Source organism: Myxine glutinosa, chromosome 1, assembly GCF_964187855.1.
Source record: "Myxine glutinosa chromosome 1, kmMyxGlut1.1, whole genome shotgun sequence".
Classification (NCBI taxonomy): domain Eukaryota; kingdom Metazoa; phylum Chordata; class Myxini; order Myxiniformes; family Myxinidae; genus Myxine; species Myxine glutinosa.
The window spans coordinates 212,695,826-212,715,941 of record NC_136261.1 but is presented as its reverse complement, the minus strand read 5'-3'; the positions used below and the strand labels follow the sequence as shown (position 1 = coordinate 212,715,941).

The 20,116-nt window shown below is 44.1% G+C and overlaps 1 non-coding gene across 1 annotated transcript; it reads right to left on the bottom strand.

The window, feature by feature from the left end:
- Positions 1-19,700: 19,700 nt before the first annotated feature.
- LOC137419676 (U2 spliceosomal RNA) lies at positions 19,701-19,890 on the bottom strand. The gene has a single exon (XR_010982981.1). It is a non-coding gene; the product is annotated as a U2 spliceosomal RNA (small nuclear RNA).
- Positions 19,891-20,116: the final 226 nt, after the last annotated feature.

Here is a 20,116-nt window from a genome sequence, read left to right as displayed (position 1 = left end):
TCATGGGTCACCGTGTACCCCAAATGCCCCATGGTCCTAGCGAATAACGGCATAAGTCCCCGTTGAGTGCTAGACGCCCCGAAGGCACTATGGTCTGAGCGAACAACGGCATGAGTCCCCGTTGAGGGCTAGACGGCACGGGCGCGCGACCTCTAGGAAGCGCCGCAGATAACTTTATGACACGCACGTATGCGCCGGGGCGGTCAGGTTGTGTATTTCCGCTAACCATGGAGTTACCAAGGTACCTGGAAACTCGGGTAAACGAACCCCGATGACGAGAGCGCTTGAAGCACGCAATTACGGTAATGACGCCTTAGGGCAAACGCGTGATTTGTTGGTGACGTCATCAATTGGTTCGGGCGCGTGCGGGCGGGTTTGACGGAGAATTGCCCCGTCCTCGGGTTCCCCGAGCTGAGTTCCAGCTGAGCGGTATCCCCACACAGAGCAAAGTGGCGCACCGAAACTATAGACTCGCGTCCATTTGGCACCAGCACTCGAGCGGGCTCGAGATTGGGGTACCGAATACGAACCTGGTCGACGAGTGGATTGTATTTCCTAGGGCACACTGCGTTCGAGGGAAAACCGAAAGTCGAACTCGGCCTGTCGAACCAGCGCGGCACGCCGAGTCGAGTGGGCGAGCACGCTGGGCAGCGATAAATTGCACGTCCTGAAGTAGCGTCTCATTCGATAGCTATCGGGCGGCGTTTGTCAGGATTTAGATGCGGGGAATAGCGTCATCAGTGCGGTAGCCATTCCCGCTATCACCCGAGCAAAGAGGATGGTGGGCAAGACCGTTAGGCGGTCATCCGAATCCATCATGCTATGGTGTATCATCATCTAGCTTGATACGACATTCCCCTGTAGTGCCCGAGTGCCGTGAAAGTCTATGAAGATCCCACTCAATGTCCTCAGAAACTGCCTCCAGACGAGGCTCGCTGCCTGTCCGTTAATCGGGACAGAGATGATGGCGCCGACAAGCTGGGCATCCGTGCAGTGGCGAGTCCTCGAGTGGTGCCAGACGAGCCTCAAGCGTTGAGGCGATTCCGGGCAGCAGATTTCGCCGGCCTCGCTGAGTAGTCACATGTAGGTGGGATTCCTACAAGCAGCAATCGGGGCCGCCGGCCTCGCAGAGTAGGGCCAGCGATGGGAAATGCACGCGATTCGCGTGTAGAAGGGGTTCCATCCAGCGATGGGTGCAGCGCACGCGACTTGTGCGTAAAAGGGGTTCCATCCAGCGATGGGTGCAGCGTGCGCGATTCGCGCATAGAAGGGGTTCCATCCAGCGATGGGTGCAGCACGTGCGATTCGCGCATAGAAGGGGTTCCATCCAGCGATGGGTGCAGCACGCATGATTCGTGCGTAGAAGGGGTTCCATCCAGTGGTGGTCGGATATGCCGGCGGTGTGAGGCACATTAGACAGGCGCGTCGTGAGCACATGCGTAGAAAATCACATCTCGTGCCCGGCACGCAAATCCAAGAGGACTCCGATTTTCGCATAAGCAGCCGCTGGCGTTTCCCGTAACCGAGGCAGTCACAGCCAGACTCGTACCTTCGGCTCCGAGCATGTCCGTCGACCCGACGGGGTTTCTGCTGCAGGACGTTTCCTTGTAGCATTGTTCTCTAGGCGTCTTGCTGGAGTTCGTCACACCTGCTCCAGCGTTCGGACCTCGGGAGAGCAGTTCGTGCTCAGACGGCGTAGTTCCGGCAACGAAATGCTTGCGAGGTTCCAATGCATCCGGTCTCTTCGTGGCAGACCGTTAGGTCTGTAGTTGGCGCTTCGTGGCTAGAGGTGGCTCGACGGGTCCTCCGCTGGTCATTCTTCTCCGAGATGGGCAGTCGCAGGAGCATGGGCATCATCTCGATTCCGAGCGATGTCAAGAGAGGATTATGATTAATTGTTGTAAATCAGAGATACAACATTGTCCCAAGAGTAGGTCCAATCGTAATCGTTCTCAAACAGCATCTAGAGAGAAAACCAAAAATCACTGTATCAATATTACTTCAGGTGAATACAGGTGCATACAGGTGGTATCTCGATAAGCGAGCAGATAGTGTACATTGCTGAATCGTTACCATTCTACGGAAGCCCAGAGGTGCTATAGAGTTACATAGCGATGATGGATGAAGAACTCCTTTCTGCGCTGAAAGGCAGTCTCTTTTATAGGAGCCGCGGTGGTGTCGCATAGCGGCAATGAGGAGAATAACATCAGTGTCGTAACCTGGATGACGATTTCATCACATCATCCATTTAGAGTCTGAGTTGGTGTCAGGACCGGTCACTGTGAGGTAACAAGCCACTCTTCCTGTAGAGGGAATCTCTTTTATTATCGGGAAAGATTTGGCCGGGGGTCGAGTTTCTGGTAATCCGATGTTGGTTGAAAAGCCCAGTATGGAAAATAACACAGCACAGTTAGAGCAGGAGATGCCGGGTATCTTTCCATCCTGTGCAGTGACTCGTGCTATGGGTAGGAAGTGCTCTGAAGAGAAGGAGAAGGAAGGTGATGTGGGTTTGGGTTCCTTCGAGATATTGGAGGAAAAGTCTGGAAGAGATAATAGGAAAGAGAGTGACATCAAGGAACCTAAGGAAAAGGTGGCATCTGGACCAAAAGAGGAAATGGAGTGTCTGTCGGAGACATCTGGGAACGAAGCTGAATAAACGGTGCTGGTCCAAAAAAGACTTGTTGAAGAACAACACATAGATTCGGAGCTCCGGAGTTTGATTGATAAACCCGTTACAGAGGAAGAGGCTATGAATATACTTGTTGGTTACTTCATGAAAGGGGAAATACTCACGAGAAAATGGAGACCACCGGACGTGCCAGCAAATGATGAGTGGAAAGTTCATTACCAAATTGTGGTGCCACCACCGTACCGGAGGAGATATTGAGTTTGGCACATGAGACACCTTTGGCCGGGCACCTTGGAGTGAACAAGACATGTGACAGAATTTTGGTACATTTTTTCTGGCCAGGATTGCGACGTGATGTGGCGGAGTTCTGTAAATCTTGCCATTCTTGCCAGCTGGTGGGAAAACCTAATCAGAAAGTCCGTATTAATTCCCAGGCAACAAACAGGACAGACAAACAGACTTACACAAGGGAATAGCAGGCAGGAATGACTGGAAGAAGGAGAAGGGTCCATGCAGGTGACAGGGTAGGAAGGTCCGGGCCAGTGCGCAGCATCGAGGTTGGCCCCAGTCCACGCTCCGGCTCAAGGCGAAACCCCGGCGGCAGCAGCAAGTATTCGTTTCACGTGGTAGGGGCTTTCCGAAGCAGCTCCGCGCAGATTCGTCTCTCACAGCCAGACCCCACCAAGCGCCGTCTCCAACCCGAGTCGATTCTCGTTTATCTCCTTCTCACGCGACTCGCAACCGCACCTTCTCACCCGACTCATACCTTCTCACGTGTCTCTCTCTGCCTTCTTCCCTCTGCCTTCTCCTCTCTGCTTTTCCTGTAAAAAGGCTTCGCACCCACGCTTATATTACGGCTGATGCAACCAATGCGCGCTTCATGCGCACTTCAGGCATGGTGCCAACCCGAATAAAGGCAAGGAGCAGCGAACGTTGCTGGCAAATGAAGCGCTGTGGCCTATCTTATTTGATTAATGCAATGCAGATTCAACTATTGGGAACAGGTCCTTAACTGAAACACACAATAATGAAATAACTACGAAGAGGTCCTATGGTTCGCTACGTGTTTGTACATGGACTAACTAGGGTGCGATCTTTAACAAACCAATTGATGGGGATATTTACAGGGGAACATTTATAAGGGATGCATTTACTAAAATTCACGAGTGAAGGTTCTAACAACCGTAACGCAATATATATATATATATATATATATATATATATATATATATATATATATATATATATATATTTATATATATATATATATATATATATATATATATATATATATATAGTTACGGTTTTTAGAACCTTCACATGTAAATTTAGTAGTAAATCTCTATATATAAAGGAGGAGTGTCTGTCTGTCTGTCTTGATATCCGCTTATAACTGAAGAACTACACATCGGAGAAAAGTTTTAGACACAGATTCGGAATCAGCATAAAATCCCGGTGGTTATAGGTGACTTTTTATTTTAATATCAATGGTTTAAAAAACCGCGCCACCTGCAATTCCGTGGTGTAGTTTGTGGCGGCGCTATTGCCCCTTTCCGATCCCATGATGCATTGCGGTTCCGATTCGCGATGAGGTCTATGCGCTATCACCGACACTTTTCCACCTTTTCCGTACCTTTTAATCAGATTTACCTTATCGTCCATCGTAACCACATTACGCTTGGAAACACTAGCATTATCCTTCTTCGGACCCATGGCTAACACAGACAGAGTAAAGGAATACTGTACGTCGCCTCTGTTGTGAATGCGAAGCAGCGGTTGCGCGTATGTACAGTATACTGTACGTACATATTTATATATTTTTAATGTGCTTTTTATTGTATTTTAAATTGTTTTTTAGCTTCTTTTATTGTTAATTTATGTACTATTTTATTTATTTAAAATATATTTTTAAGGAAAACAAATGTTTTCACGTCCGTAGGAGTGACGTAAAGTCGCACATAATGACAAAATGCGCGCCATTTTTTCGCGCCAAGAACGAATAAACGGTTTTTTTTTTAGTTGAGATTTTATTCGAATTCAAATGTCATTAAATTTCAACTGTTGGAAACAATAATTATTTCAACTGTTGGAAATCTTTTTCTCTTTGGCTGCTGAACAACGTTTATATTCGAGCTGTTTCGTTCTGCCTGTGGTGATTTTTCATCACAAGTAGATCGTGGCCTGCGTTAAAGTAATCGTTGCTGGAGCAAGGATCGTCTGCTGAAACGTAATTATTGTCATTGTATGTGTGCATTTTCATACGAAATGTACAAATACAGGATTTTCGTTTATCCGTGTCGATTGCCTCAACATTGTGCGAAAGATAACAAACATTTTCATTTATGCATGTGATCTTCTTTTCTTTTTATATAATGACATGACGATCAGGCAGTAAACCTCCCAACTGAGTTTCGCAACAGTCGTCAGCCTCAAGGACTCCCAACACACAGGGTGATTCTCAAGGTGCAAGGTGTGCATGTGCAAGGTGCAAGGTGTAAACGTTCAAACTGATCAATACCCTGAAATTTTGAAATTCATTTGAATTGATCAATTCATGTGGCTATAAATTCAAGTCCACTTTTCTTTCAAGTTCATTTGTATTTGATGTGTTGCACTACAAATGAACAGTATTTCCTGTCATTTGACTTTTGCTCAGAGTATTAATTCATTTGCTTTTTTTTTTTAAGGTCATCATGCCACGGAAAAGACCCAAATCGCTTGGTCGATCTACTGCAGATTCAAGAAGAAAGAAAGCTCAGAGAGCTGATGAGACCGATGATGAGCAACAAAACAGACTGGAGGACAATCGTCTTAGGCACCAAGATAATCAAACTCAGGAAACCGAGGACCAAAGGACAGAGAGACTGGTGGCTGATCGTGTACAGCACAGAGAAAATAGGTCCCGGCAGACTGAGCAAGAAAGACATCAGATGCAGCTTCGTGACAGGTCTCGACGTCAGCTCCGTCGAAGCAGAGAAGCAGAAGAAGAGAGCCTTCAAAGGCAGGAAGAAGATAGGCAAAGGCAGGCTAACAGAAGAAGCAGAGAAGCAGAAGAAGAGAGGCTTCAAAGACAGGAAGAAGATAGGCAAAGGCAAGCTGACAGAAGAACTGCAGAAGAGGATCAAACAAAAGTCAATTGGTTCAAAGGGGCCTTTGCTTACAACCCAAGAAAGAAGTACAGCTCTGACTCTAAGGTGGACATTGGAGAAATGGACAAGGTGTGCAAATATTGCAAGGCCAAAACGTTCAAGGCAGAGACAGCAGGCCTTTGCTGCTCAGCAGGCGAAGTCTGGCTACTCCGCATCGAAGAGCCTCCTGATGTGCTGAAAAGGCTGCTGATTGGCAACACTGCTGATGCCAAGCACTTTCAGAAACACCTTATGAGGTACAACTCAGCCTTCCAAATGACTTCCTTTGGGGCAGAAAAGGATCTCACTGACTACTCTTTCTTTACAACATTTACAATACAAGGTCAATGTTATCACAGGATGGGAAGTCTCCAGCCTGTTCCCAGTGAAAACAACAATACTGTACACAAGTTTGTTCAGGTCTACTTCATGTGCACAAGTGAAGAAGAGGCTGAACAACGGTGCAGGAATGTTCAAATGTCAAATGGTGCACTCAAATTGAACATTGTGGCAGACCTCCAAGAAATGCTGCACCAGCTGGAGTGTGGCGAGAGAATGTGGCGTGGAGGATTCCACACTTCGAATGTGGAGTGTGGCGAGAGAAAAAATAATGCGAGAGAACTGGCAGCAACAAGAACGATGGCATTACAAAATCGTATGGCATTAGATATGCTGTTAGCGGAAAAAGGAGGTACATGTGCAGTCATTGGTACAGATTGTTGTACGTACATACCTGATAATTCAGAAGAAATTTATGACATAGCCGATACAATCAGACAAGAGGGAGCAAGATACTGTAGCGGCTACCGCTGGGTTTTCACAATCGCCTTGCACCTATCAAGGACGCGGAGCGATCACCATGCCGGGCTCGTCCAGGACGCCCGGGCAGGCTCGCCCTCAACTTGCCAAGCCGCAGCCAGGACGCTGGGCCACGCCCCCTCTCGCCTTTCCTGGGCAAACGCTCCTGGATAATATGTATATATATTGCTGCCCGATAAACGGGCTTTTGAGAGTGCCTGAGTGTTTGGTTTGATTAAAGCAACTCGGATGAATTCCAGCTTTTTGTCACGTCCATTCTTCCGATCGACGTGGGAGCCCCAGCTCCTTCAATACCACAATTATATAAAAGGGGGTGCCTTTGCATGGTTGGGAAACACATTTGGAGGAGTGGCAGCTAAGATACTCCAATATTTGTTTGTTGGTTTAGTAGTTATATTGGCAATTGTTTTAGTGGTGGCTTGCTTGAAAGCCTTAGTGACGGTGTGGTTGAATAAGGTAACCAACAACACGATGATAACGCATGGTGACAAATGAGGAAAGAAATGTGGAACCACAAGAGGAAGACTTTTATGGCGACATAAATACTGAGATTAAAAGATTAAATCAAGTGATGTTGCAAATGATTACAGTAGAATTAAGATAATGACATAACGACAATGTTATGAGTTGTGTCAATTACAAGATCAGTGAACTCATATCACCACGAGTGACACACTGTTAAAAAAAAAAAAAAAAAAAAAAAAAGAAGTGGGGAGAAATTATGGTAATAATACATTATGCTTAATTTATTGGTTTGCAAATTTGTTGGGAATTAGATATTCCTGTTTGTGATTGTAATCATATACAATTTATTTTCTTTGAGGAGTGCTAAAATACCTGCATGAGTTAATTTTTGAACTATATTAACCTGAAAGCAATTGTGGATGCTATTCTTAGTTTAGTAGGAAAATACATACCTGATTGAATATTATTTGTGTGACGCATATAAATGAATATAACTTTTGAATGTTTTAAGGAAAAAACAACAAATTGTTGAATGTGAAACTGTCGGAAGATATACATGATTATGCTGATTTCATGGTAAGATGTACCCTATCTGATTCAGTGTGTGTGGAAAGCAGATTCAGATGTGACTGAGCATAAGGATAAGACGAGATCACATTTGAAGGGGGTGCTAACGGAATTGGGAAGAAGTTCGAGAAAGAAAATTTGTGGCTAAAAATGAAGTTAATCGTGGCATACACCCTCTTTCTCAAAGAATGATGAAGACATTCTCCCGTGTAACTTGGAGATGGATGCTTACCTTCACCAAGGAAATTTATGTGACCATTTGCCTGGATCACACTGCAACATATGAAAGAAAGGCGATCACTTACTCTTGTTTGAAGGCTTCGAACATTCATCACATCAGAAGTTGCAGGACAACGACATTTTACCTGCAACCTCTGTGAAATGCGGGGACATGTTATTACTTCACCAACTTCTGGGGAACCAGCATGGAGCTGCAAACAAACGGCTGTGCCCTTGTCACAACAGCTGTGCACGATTCTGCTGGTTGCTCCTGGTATGGACCATGAATGACCTGAACACCATGGTCCCAACATCATTGTGGATGCATCCGGCATCCCTGTTCCACATCTTGCTGGCCAATCAACGTCACACCAATACTTGCTGCCCACTCATAATGAGGGAGGAGGCAAGTCGACTACAACTGGGCGAAGGCCTTGTTCAGGAATTACTATGGTTTACAGCAAGAGTGGCAAGAATGCTACATGGAGAGCAGGGTCAGTCTATGACTCCGTGCAGTTATTACAACAGTAAGACCCTACACGAAGTAGTGCAGGTGCTATGAAGACATTAGGAGAAAATGTGTCATACCTGAATTCAAACACAAGTGATCAGCCCTTCCTTTCAAACAAAGAATCAACATTTGTTTGGAGGCAAACGTTTTTGCCAGATGTTGCAGATGCCTTAAAAACGTGAAAATGGTGAAGTGAAATTGTTGTATCTTGGTGATGGTGAAGTGTTGTTTTGAAAAGATACTTGTGATGCAAATGCAATAGATTGAACAATATGGAAGGAGTCAATGACCAACGAAATGTTTTGTGATTCTTGCAGGATGATGGGGTATGCCTAAGGGAATTGGATTACCAAAGTTATGGTTTGAATACTTGTATTGATGTTTACTTGTAGTGATTGATTGTTTACTTATACTGGTATTGATGTTTACTTGTAGTGATTGATTGTTTACTTATACTTGTATTGATGTTTACTTGTAGTGATTGATTGTTTACTTATACTTGTATTGATGTTTACTTGTAGTGATTGATTGTTTACTTATACTTGTATTGATGTTTACTTGTAGTGATTGATTGTTTACTTATATTGATGTTTAGATTAATGGTTAATATAAACAAAAACAAAAAGATGAGGGAATTGTGGAAATGTAACTCATTGATCGTTGGAAATGGAAAACGAAGCAGATAGACGATTTCGTAAATGAATGTCAGGAATGTGCACGAACGTGGTAATCTCTTGTTCACCTGGTCACAGCCCCGGGCTAGAGCACCCTCCTATTGTGAGGCAAATGGAACTCCCAGCAGGGGGGGAGCGAACCGGCTCCGATGAGGCGATTGTGGATGACCAAGGAGCTTCAGCGCACGGAGGATTAACATTTAGCGCACGGCAGATTAACTCCAATGTGCCCATATAAACGAGAACACACTTTGAGTCGGGAGCACTTGTCATCAGAACCTCTGCCCAACGGAACGAACGAGTACGGAACGAGAAACAGCGCAGAGAGAGGACCGGCCAGGGAAGAAGAAGAACCAACGACTTGAATTAGCTATAATAGTCTTTATTGAATTGAAACAAGTGACTTAATAAATTATAATAAATTATATAATAAATAATAAATTAATAATAAATATATAATTATAAATATATAATAAATAAATAAGTAATTATAATAAATCCTTACTTTGTAAAAACTGTCTCAGTCATTGGCGTCTTGTAGATTGTCCATTATTCCCGGACAGCAGCAATGACACCTTCTGATACTACGTGCACAAAAAGCACCTCAAATGGAACATCTTGTGTGCCCACAAATAGAGCAGGGGCGGTAATGACCCCTTCTGATACTACGTGCACAAAAAACATCTCAAATGGAACGTCTTGTGTGCCCACAAATGGAGCAGGGGCAGCAATGACTCCTTCTTATACGACGTGCACGAAAAGCCCCTCAAATGGAACATCTTGTGTGCCCACAAATAGAGCAGGGGCAGCAATGACCCCTTCTGGTACGACGTGCACGAAAAGCCCCTCAAATGGACCATCTTGTGTGCCCACAATTAGAGCAGGGGCAGCAATGACCCCTTCTGATACTATGTGCACAAAAAGCACCTCAAATGGAACATCTTGTGTGCCCACAAATAGAGCAGGGGTGGTAATGACCCCTTCTGATACTACGTGCACAAAAAGCACCTCAAATGGAACATCTTGTGTGCCCACAATTAGAGCAGGGGCAGCAATGACCCCTTCTGATACTACGTGCACAAAAAACACCTCAAATTGAACATCTTGTGTGCCCACAAATAGAGCAGGGGCAGCAATGACTCCTTCTTATACGACGTGCACGAAAAGCCCCCCAAATGGACCATCTTGTGTACCCCCCTTAAATATAGCAGGGGCGGTAATGACCCCTTGTGATACGATGTGCACAAAAAACGCTGCAGCAGGTTGTTCTTCTGTGCCAAGTAGTCGCAAACTCATTCTTCACCAGAAAACTGCACAAAAGCAGGATTATATTGTGTTTGAACAGAGTAGATGTGCATCTTCTAATAATGGTAGAAAGGAAATGTCAGTAGAAGTCGTGCCTCGTGAGAAGAGAGGATGGAGACCTTCACGGGGAACAAGAGGGGTATGGAGCCACTTGCACAGTCACCTTAAGTAGAGTGGCAATGAGTCAAGGAGGGGCCAAAGCAAATGATCTGAAGCCACTCGGCTGCACCATCTCCATCACATCACTCACTAACCATCCTGTCCACCACCTCATCTGAAACCATCTGAAACCATCCTTCCATTAAACGAAGGCCTGGGATTTCTTGAGACATTTACGATACATCTACGTCCCTCTTTGTACTTCTTCACACTTGAAAGAACTGCAAATTCACTCACGAGTCAGAACTGGAAGAGAAGGAAAAAAAACGTTGTTGAGTTGAAAAACCCTATTGGATTATCTGTAATTCACTCTGTATTATTTATTATTGAACTGTTGAAATAAAACAATTTGAACTCTTTAAAACAAAAATTTGTGTAAAAATGATCTTGTGATTAGGGTTGAGCTTGGGGTGTGAGAGTTTGATGTGGAGTGTGAATCAGGGTTTGGATTTGAATGTGAGGGTTAGCGTTGGGTTTGGGGTGTGAGTGTTGGGTTTGGATTTGAATGTGAGGGTTGGCGTTGGGTTTTGGGCGTGAGGGTTAGGGTTACGTTTGGGTTGGATTTGAATGTGAGAGTTATAGGCCGTGGGCAGTCCGACGGAAAGGGGCTAGAAAACACTTTTCGTTCCGAGGAAAAGGTGTGACTTGAGCTTTTGACTGCTGATGGACAAATATATGTTGGAGTGTGGGGAAAAAGTTCTCCACAATATCCTGGTCCAGGAAAACAGTGAGCAGTCAAAGTTGGGCACCAAAGTCAGAAAAGCAACTTTTTTGGCATTTTCCCCATTTTCATGCCCTTATAGCTCCTCGAATATGCACCTGAAAGCTTCACCTATCCAGGGGCCATCAGACACAGCAACGTAGCTCGCAAATCAGAAGAATTGACCATGCAAACACTTTATTCTAAAAATTACCAAACTGCAACAAGGCTCACTGCAAAGCTGCAACTGCTCAGACAAAATCGCGATTTTCTCAAATCTTCTTCGTTTTTACGAGGCTGTATCTGCCTCAAATATTGATACAGATATACGAAATGAGACAAAACAGGGTGTCGTGCTATCTTACACTGAAGGAAATATCCTGGTCATTCACTGTTTAGGGTATATGTTACAAAGCATGCATTTGGGTATTTCAATAGTGTGAGTGATAAAATTGTTCGCATAAGTACTCATTATTTCGACTTTGAGAAGGCTTTATTTTCCACAGCAATAGACCTCAAGATTCGAAATTGAACACAGTAATACAATCACCTGTTGACTTCACATGAATGGAATGCCAACATCATACTCGGACTAATTGGGGCTAGGTGACCACAGTAAATAGCTACTTCATCATTAAAAGACAGATAAACCTTATCATCATTTTTGATAATCTGCACACAAGTGTGGAAATGGAACAGTGGCACTGATAACTGTCCATCATGTTCTACAAATCAAAGTCTTTTCAGAGTTATCTTCATAAAATGACTAATTAAGGCAGGAAATCAGCTTAATTATCTCTCTAAACAATAATTCTCTACGCTAAAGACTGAACTCTCAAACCTGTCTAACTCCAAATCCTGGTGGCGTGTGGTCAAATCTGTTTCTGGTGTTTGTTTGTGTAGGGGATTTCATCAAGTCCCTATCCTGACGGGGACAGCAGTGTCTTCAGGCTGAAGACACTGTGGCCAATTTCCCTGGTAGCTGGTTGTCTGACTTTGAGAAACTGTTGACACAATATCCCATGCTTTGGCCTTGGCGAAACATTCTTTCCGAATGAGGCTTATCCTGCCCTGTCAACTTTGTATAGTTTCTCTTTGGGGCGGCAGTCTGTGTCTTTGGGAATGGATGAACACAAGATGTATACATCTTTCTTGTATTTTTTGTATACATCTTCAATGCATGTATTCTTATCTGTAATAAACCCATTGTACACTGTCAGAGTTCGACAAAGTGCTTATTCCGTGGAAAGGGATTGAAACCCACGACACTTGTTCCCCTTCCATCCCCTCCCTTACCACAAACAGCTACACAGCTGACACCACACGTGAAAAAGCCGAATGCCTCAACTCTGTGTTTGCCTCAAAATATTGTGTCCCTAACCCATCACTCTCTGTACCCACCTTACCCAGTCAACCCCAGCTGCTCTTGGACTCCGTGTCTTTCTCTCCTGACAAGGTCGAGAAGTTTCTGTCAAACCTAAACTCTTGATTCTGCAACTGGACCAGTCCTCTCTCTGTTCTCTTCACCCTCTATTTTGCTAAAGGTCATCAGCCATCTGCTTGGAAATTAACCAACATTACTGCTTTACACAAAAAGGTGCAAAAACAGATCCTTGCAATGCCAGATCAATCAGCCTGCTCCCAATCATCAGCAAGGCCATGGAGTCCATCATTGCTTCTGACATCAAATCCTTCCTCTTCTCCAATGGCTTGATCTCGGATCATCAATTTGGATTCAGACCAGGTCACTCCACTCTGCACATGTTGCTTCTGCTGTCTCAACAATGGATGGAGGTCCTCAACACCAAACAGGAAATCAGAGTCGTCTCCCTTGACATATTTCGTATCTTCGATCAGGCCTGGCACCCCACCCTGCTATCCAAACTCTCCTCTTAGGGAATCCATGGAAATCTCCACGCATGGCTTGAGGCCTTTGTTTTTTGGGGTTTTTTTGTACACAAGATCGAGGCTCGTGAAAGAGCTCACATTAATCACACAAAAAGTCAAACCGACACATAAAACACAAAATAAGAGGAGCGGTAGATGGGGAGAGAGGGGGAAGGTCACAACACAACATTTGAGAGCAGGGACATCGTGAGAACTGTGGGAGGGAGAGGGCTTGGGGGGGGGGGAGGTATAAAACATATGGACACGGCTAGGACTTCCAGGAAAGAAGTCGGAATTTCAAAAAAGTGTATCTGGGGTGAATTAGCGCGGGTAGAAAAGATCAAGGTTTTGGATGGGGGAATATAAGAGATGGTGGTGAACAGCTGTTTTCAAGACGTGGAGGGAGGAGTGGGATTGAAGGGAGTGGGGGAGTTTGTTCCAGAGGTGGGAGAAAAGGGGAATGAAAGATTGAAGGTGAGCAGAGAGCCTAGATTTTTGCAGTTTAACCATAAGAGGGTTGCTGGCAGATCTTGTGTGACCTGCAAGAATATTTGGGGGACAGAGCACAGAGAGAGCTGGGGGAGCAAGGCTGGAGAGGAGTCGATAGAAGACATAAAGACCACCAACCTGCCTGCGGTGAGTGAGTGAAAGGCCCTCGGAGTTAGCTTCATCGCAGGAGATTGCAATGATTCTGAAAGCTTTGGTTTCAACAGCGTGAAGCCGAGCGAGGTGTGAGGCAGGAGCACCGGCCCAGAGGGGGGAACAGTATTCCATTGAGATGCAGATGATAGCCTTGTATGTGGTGAGGAGCTCAGGTGTGTCAAGCAAGGACTTCGCACGACGGAGGATGCCCAGTCGGTGAATGGCTTTGGAGGCCAGCTTGGAAATGTGGTTTTCCCAAGAAAGATCATGGCAGATAGTGAGACCCAAAACCTTGAGCGACAGAACTTCTTGGAGAGGATTGTTGAGAAAGCAGATGGGAGGGTTTTCCAGTCGGTCTTTTCGGAGAGACATAGTAAGAGTGTGAGATTTGTCAGGATTGAAAGACTTGTTCCACTTGTTTGACCAGTCTGTGATTTTGTCCACATCTGCAGAGAGTGAGGAGGCTGCAAACTGCCGATCTGAGGGATGTGGAATGGAGCGGCAGAGAGTGGAGTCATCAGCAAAGAGATAGAGAGGATTTTCCAGAGAGTCGGAGAGATCATTGATGAAGACCAGAAAAAGCACAGGGCCCAGAACACTACCTTGGGGATCTCCAGCCAGAACAGGAAGGGGAGTTGAGAGAAATCCATTCAGGGCCACACGTTGACTACAACCAGAGAGGAAGTCCGCAAGCCATGCGTGGAGATTTCCATGGATACCATAGGAGGAGAGTTTGGTGAGCAGAGCAAGGTGCCAGACCGTATTGAAGACAGTTCCTATTTCCTGTTTGGCATTGAGGACCTCATCCATTGTTGAGACAGCAGAAGCAGCATGTCCAGAGTAGAATGACCTTGTCTGAATCGAAATTGATGATCGGAGATCACGCCATTGGAGAAGAGAAAGGATTTGATATCCAAAGCAATGATGGATTCCATGACTTTGCTGATAATTGGGGGCAGGCTGATTGGTCTGTAATTGCAAGGATCTGTTTAGGTTAAGTTGTTTTGGCACCATCGTTGGGTTAAGCTTTGGTTATTTATCTCCTGTGTACATAAGTTTGTGTTCCCCCATCATCCCTACCTGTGTCTGGCCACCATTTGGTTTGTTCCGTACTATTTTTAGCGTACTGTCACCCCTTTTTCCCCCCTATTCATTATTTTTTAATAAACCGCCCTTTTATTACAAGAAACGTCTTCCCACCTTTTTTCCTCCCATACATTTTGCCCCCAAGTTTGGCTTTGTTTGGGTGATACCTGGGGAATTGCAGTTATATTGAACACTATCTTAATCACCGTTTCGGTCCTTCACAGGGGTATTATACTCCCTGCGCAGACAAACCGTGTTAACAGATCATCTGACATGACAATATCATACTAAAATACGCCATTTGTGTCGGTCTGATGAATTTTTGAAGCCAATACATTTTGTCGTTACTTATCCAATCTCAACCAAACTTGACAGGATGACGAAGGGTTACACAGTGAAGGTTGTAACGTATTCATTTGCCCCCTCCCCTCCCCAAGGGGGTTTTCTCCCCCGAGCGAGTTTGCCCACCATTGCCGTCAATGGGGTTGCATGTTGAGGGCTATATCAATATTAAGTTAGCTTTATCGTGGCGTTTGTCCAAAGAAGAAGATTTTTCAGCAGTTTTTCCAAGGCTGCTTTGAATAACAAAACTAACGATAATTAGCATAATATTAATGTTATGACAAAACAATATTAATATCATTAATATTCCACCTCCCCAATGTGTTTTTCCTCCTTGAACAAACGGTGAGTCGACGTTTATAAATAGCTTATCATAGCGTTTTCGTGGGAGCAACCGCCCAACGGCCTCTTCCAGAAGTATAAATATTATAAACCACAAACATGTATGATTAGCTTTTTAAACAGTCGCTAATGCTTTTTATAACACTAAATAAACAAAATTCGGAGGAATCCCGAGATCCATGAGGTAAGTTTTACTTACAGAACTGAGCGAAGATCTACTGTACTCTATATACCCCACAATGGTTGGGATAACATGACCCTTCCTGGCGCTAACATGATGTTTTTCGTGGCGGCCTTTTGAAACTCGCTCCTGATGTTCAACACGAAATTGGAAGGGAGGAAGCCCAGTTGTGCTCATTTACCAAGCAGCTAGCTAGCGCTTGCCAAGCCAGCCGTTCCTGAACTGTTTTGAATAGAGTGCTTGCTCGAATGCTGAAACCACTTGGCGATCTCTTCACAAGAAACTTTGTAAATGAACACACACCCAATGTTCTTGAGACCCACCCACAGATCGACTAATATAATTTGTACCCCAAAGATGAATGACCCTTCCTGCCGCTCCCGTAGTGTGCGGGTGTACTAGTATTGTTAAAAACTGAAATAATACATTTATTTACACAAGGTCTCTCTGATGTTTGGTTCAAACTACGATTTTATAAAATGCAGTTTTCATGAACAGTTGGGAATCCATGAAGCCATGTTGAAATTGAAACATATTTTCGTTTTCCCTCTCAGCTCTCTCCTCGCCTATTGAATACCAGCGTGGTTATCTGGGAAAACGGGCTAGCTCTGGGGCTGCTACACCACCTCTGACCACTCGCTCACACTCAGCCTCTTTTGTCGACATCGCTCCAGTGCTGCCTCTCATCACCGGGCAAATCGCTCCAGGCCTCAGGGTGGCTGCTGCAACGCTCAGTGCTCCAGGATCACTTGCTGCTGTGGCCGCAGGCTCTGTCTGTTCTGTGCCCCCAAGCAACACTGAGAATTATACAGGACTAGGAGGAAGCCAACTTTTGCCTCGGGACAATACTGAGGCCAACAGGCCTGTGCCTGTTATTAAGACAGCGGCCAGCAAAGCATGTGCACTGTGGGACGGTGGGATTGAAGAAGCTGCTGCCTTGAAACCCTCCAGTGAATTGAACTCCAGTCACATCACTGGAGAACCTACTTCAAACTGCCAGGAACAAGACAGATGAGGATGATGTTCCGTTGCCTGAAACGCAGGGGCGTCAATCACAATTGGTCCAAAGTGATTAAAGTTAAACAAATTATGAAAAACATCAATAGTGTCCAAGAATCTTCTTATATGCATCTGATGATACATGAACAGTGTATGACAGAACTTGCAAAGGTGCGGCCCTTGCCAAGTGGCCTCAATCCCTGCACAAGGTGGAGAGATTGTGGCTTTGGCAGCATTAAGGGAATATCTGTGCACACACAGGATGCAGACATTTGACATTTAGTGCTCGTTTCATGTGAATCATAAACAGCTCTTGGTTGGAATAGAGTTTGTTGAATCAAACCCTTGCTCATTACCAAATGGCGAGGGTTAAATTTACATGTTGTGAGCAGAGTGGTAGAAACACTATCTGCGCATGCGCAGGTTCAGAGCAGACATGGATATGACACAGGAACGATGGGCTAAATGTCCTCCTTTTGTATCAAAATTTTCTTACATCATCTAAATGGCCATCAAAGACATATTCATTGACACATTTAACAAAGTTACACATATAAATTTTATTTTAACCAAGGCTGGAGCTGCTAATTGCTCCTGTTTTAGGAGTGTTAAGTGTATGTTCTGCGGAAGGTGGTTGTGGGTTGATATCCAGACCATACACTTTCTCTCCATCTCTTATTAATTTTGGTTGAAAGTGTAATTATGTTGATATATTTACTGCGCAAGTTTTGGAAATTGTTGGTCTGATTGTTTAAATAAAAAGGTAACTTCCCCCGTATTTTCAGAAAACAAATCTTGGGTTTTCAAGAAAGAAAAGAGAAATTATAAATACAGATGATAATTATAATCAGTCAAGAATGTAAACGTTTTGAATAACAGACATATTTACAGTGCTTTTACCTCCTTGGAATTATGTTTGTGGTATTTTGATCACCAAGAATCGGTTTTGTATTTTCTTTGTACATTTTGAATAATCGACCAATACCAGGAATCCCTCATGACAGACAATGTGAGGGAACAGATTGTTGGAACAAAATAATACATCGACAGAGACAAGGCCATGATTGGTCTCGATTTTTGACACGCAATGATGTTAAACTTTCAACAATAAAACTTGTCTTTGTTCATTGTAAGTTTGAAACCGTGGATAAAATGAAATTAAAATGTATGAAATGGAAGGAATAGTAAAAGTGTGTGTGTGTGTGTGTGTGTGTGTGTGTGTGTGTGTGTGTGTGTGTGTGTGTGTGTGTGTGTGTGTGTGTGTGTGTGTGTGTGTGTGCGCGCACGTCTATGGGTGGTAACTTTTTTTCTTTTTTTTTTGGACATTGTTTTGTCATCAAATTTTCAACAAAGCTTTATTATGAGAATATGGAGAAGGCAAATTAATATATTTTTCAAAAGGTCAAAAGTCAGAATCACCTAAAATTGGAAATTTTTATCTGATTGACCTGAAATTTGAAGAATTTTCATATTGCGACACTGAATTGGTTCACCATTCAAAAGCTACAAACCGATTGTTTTTTGTTTTTTTTAGATCAAAAGGTCAAGATTGCATAAAATCATCAATTTCCATCCAGACTCAAATACAGACAAAGGGAAATATAACTGAAAAATAAATGTGTAGTATGTGGCACTTAGCTCAAATCGGCTCTTGAATCTCGTCAGGAATCGTCAAAACCCCCTCGCGTCCTTGGCGGGAAAATGCGCTCGTTGGTGTGAACTAGGCCTCGTCGCGCCGTCCACTCACTCCTGGCTTCGTCGAGAGCACAGCGAGCAGGCCAAGCCCATCCACTCGTCGTTCTTGCTTGGGAAACCGCAGTTCGTGGTCCGCAGTTCCTCCTCACGATCACGATGAAGATGTCGGAACACGACCGTTCGTTATTAATCTTCCTTGTGCAAGAGCAATAGCGACCATTCACTATGGGATCCAGAACGAGAATAAGAAGATGTCGGTCGAGCATTCCTTTATAGTCAAGGCTCTGACGTCATCTCACGATGTCTCCGTTCCTATCAGCGAGTTCCATCTTACCAGTACCTGTGCCAATCAAATCCCGGACCAATCACTTCTCTTCGGGGCGTGGCTCCACTGCCCAGCCTGATTGAGTGGTGATGTCGCGGCTGCACCAGTGGTAGTGTTCGATGCCTGGTTTCTGGTTGGTTTTTAATTAGTGTCATTAATTATGGTGTCGATTGCTTGGCTTGGCTATGGTGTGTAGTGCGGTGACATAAGGAACACAAGCAAAGTTGAGGCAATTACATACAGGGGATCAATTTACCCATAATCCCTCACTAATTAACATACCCCACACCTCTCATAGGGATGAAGATACAAGCTTAAACGACATACGGTCTACACAAATTTCCTACTTATGACACATCGAGGTTTCTTCTTCTTCACGACAGTCAGAGCACACTACCTATGCATTCTACCTGGACTAAGGTATTGCCTACCCCCGACAAACATAACAGTACAGAAAAGAAGGAGCATTGCATAGCTTGTAGAAAATTCCAAACAATACAAAATAAGTGACATTCAAAAAATCTCATGTGCATGCTGTACTACCCTTGTGTTCTGAGGGGGAACCAGGTAATGCTCTCGAAAAGTTCATATAAAGGGTGCCAATTTGATTCATGCACCTGTATGAAAAAGTAAATGTATTTTATTTGCCAGATTTAGGGAACACCTTTGTATGAACTTTTCTAGAGCATTACTTGGTTCCTCAGAACACAAGGGTAGCCCAGAATGCACATGAGATTTTTTGAATGTCCCTTATTTTGTATTGTTTGGCATTTTCTATAAGCTATGAAATGCTCCTTCTTTTCTATACTTTGCTACATGGGACATACCCTTATATAAAGGGACCTTTTCTATGCCCCTGGCATTTTACCCATGAATTACAATGAGAAAGAGACAACCTCCAAACCACTCCACATCACCTAGTGTCCGAGCTCAACCAACAGTTTTGAAGCATAAACATGTCTCTAGTTACAAAAACTTTATCACGATCATTAACGAATCTTTTCTTTGTTTAAAAGTTCCCCCGAAGGGGGTGCACCATTCCCGGAGGTACTGCAATACCAGGTCGATACGTGGAGCGGACGGAGCAAGCCCCTGATCCAACTCCCGACACCAAAAATCCATTTTATAGACTAGTCCCGCATTGCGAGACATATCAGCTATTAAACTGATAACAGATACTACGACGATTTTTTTATTAAAATGAAAACCAGCAAACAAGTGTCAACCATCAAATCAAATCACAATTGCTCAATTGAAGATCTTCCACAACAATTACAACATATTTCGTAAATCCACATAAAGAAACATCTCTCTCTTAAACAAGGCAAGAACATAGTTCATAGAAAAATGATGCATTCCATAACATGCTGAGACCCTCGCCTTCCACAAGGCCATTTTCAAACAATTCAATATTCTCCAGAACATTATTCGTTTCGGTTTA